General features: G+C 65.9%; 1 protein-coding gene across 1 annotated transcript in view; it reads left to right on the top strand.

Moving 5' to 3' along the window:
• Positions 1-210: 210 nt before the first annotated feature.
• SLITRK5 (SLIT and NTRK-like family, member 5) overlaps positions 211-1,310 on the top strand; it is a 6,744-nt gene continuing 5,644 nt past the window's right edge. The window contains exon 1 of the mRNA XM_006879576.1: positions 211-233. The gene's annotated coding sequence lies outside the window, so the exon portion shown is untranslated. The remainder of the gene's footprint in view (positions 234-1,310) is intronic.

The raw sequence follows: 1,310 nt of genomic DNA, 5'->3' as shown, positions 1-1,310 counted from the left end.
CCCGCTGCCCGCCCGACAGCGCGGGGAGCGCCGTTCGGGGAGCCCCGGAGCCCCGGCTCCTGCACCGAGGCGGCCCCGGGCTGGCCGCGTCCGGTACCCTCGTCCCCAGCCGCGGGGACCGCACTGCCCGCCTCGCGGTCTCTCTGCCTGGGCGGCAGGAACCCGGCACGCACCCCTAAGAGGGCTTTCTCTGGGGCTGCTGCCATGAGTGGGCCCTGGGAATGTGGCACGGGGTAAGTGTGGGGTGTACTTTGCAGAAGAGGCTCGTGTGTGCGTGTGTCTGTGTGCGCGCGCCCCCTCCGAGCTCTCCTCCTGCCTCCTCTTCCCTTGGCTTTGGGGCGCGGTGGGGGAGGGGCCCTGACGCCCCGGGACTCGGGGTGCTACTGCCTGGGCCGCACGGGCGGCTGCGCAGGGAGCCCCGGGTCCGGCCTGTTCTCTGGGCGCCCGCGGGCTGTGCAGGTAGCGATTCAGGGTGTCAGTTCTTTGGGGGGAAACAGATCTAGCGCCTCACTCCTGCCCCCCCGTCAGAAATCCGTGATAATCTGAGAATGTGCAGAGCACCCGCGAATTTACAGCCGAGCTGCGTTTCCTGTTGGGGATGTTAGGCTTCCCCAGCCGTCTCCAACTTTATTTCTTCCACATTTCGGTCTCCTTTGCTGGAAAGCAGGAGGGTCAGGGACTGGGGTGAGAGGCAGCTCGCAGACCCTTGCCAGCCGGCGCTGGACGCAAGTTGTGGCCGTTTGATGGGACCGGGCAGCACTCAGTTTGCCCTGGGCTGTCAGATGGGGGCGGGGAGGCCCCGGGAGGGGGGAGGGGCCGAGCCCCCCTGAATGCACGTGCAGATTCGATCCGGCGGAGGACGGAAATGTCAAGGTAAACCTTTGGCTCTTCTCGGGGGTGTTTTGGCCTCTGAAGCCGGGAGGTGTCGGCGCTGCGGCTGGAGGTCGGGCTACTTGGGAGGTTTATAAAGAGTTGCGTCGATTCGCCTCGACTCGTCTGGGTGGCCACACGTGAGCCGGGCGCAGGCAGCCTCGCACATGTGCGCGTGGATGTGGGGTGCCTCCGGACGCCGCCTGGGGTCTGCACGGGGCGGCGAAGGCCAGGGCGCCAGGCCCGAGCCCCTGGCGGGCACCTCTTGGCTCTAGTTTTTGGCTTGTGATTGAGATTAGCCTTTGGTGCTGAGCGAGACAGGGTTGGCCAGAGGAAAGGCTCCGTTTCCCGGATCAGAGATCCCGGTATTTCCACCCTTTGCTGGCGATCCACCGCCACACACACACACACACACACACACACACACACACACACACACT

This window comes from Elephantulus edwardii, unplaced genomic scaffold (genome assembly GCF_000299155.1).
Source record: "Elephantulus edwardii isolate Elephantulus edwardi_28Jun2011 unplaced genomic scaffold, EleEdw1.0 scaffold00004, whole genome shotgun sequence".
Lineage (NCBI taxonomy): Eukaryota > Metazoa > Chordata > Mammalia > Macroscelidea > Macroscelididae > Elephantulus > Elephantulus edwardii.
The sequence above is the reverse complement of the archived record's forward strand: the minus strand, read 5'-3'. Positions and strand labels throughout refer to the sequence as shown.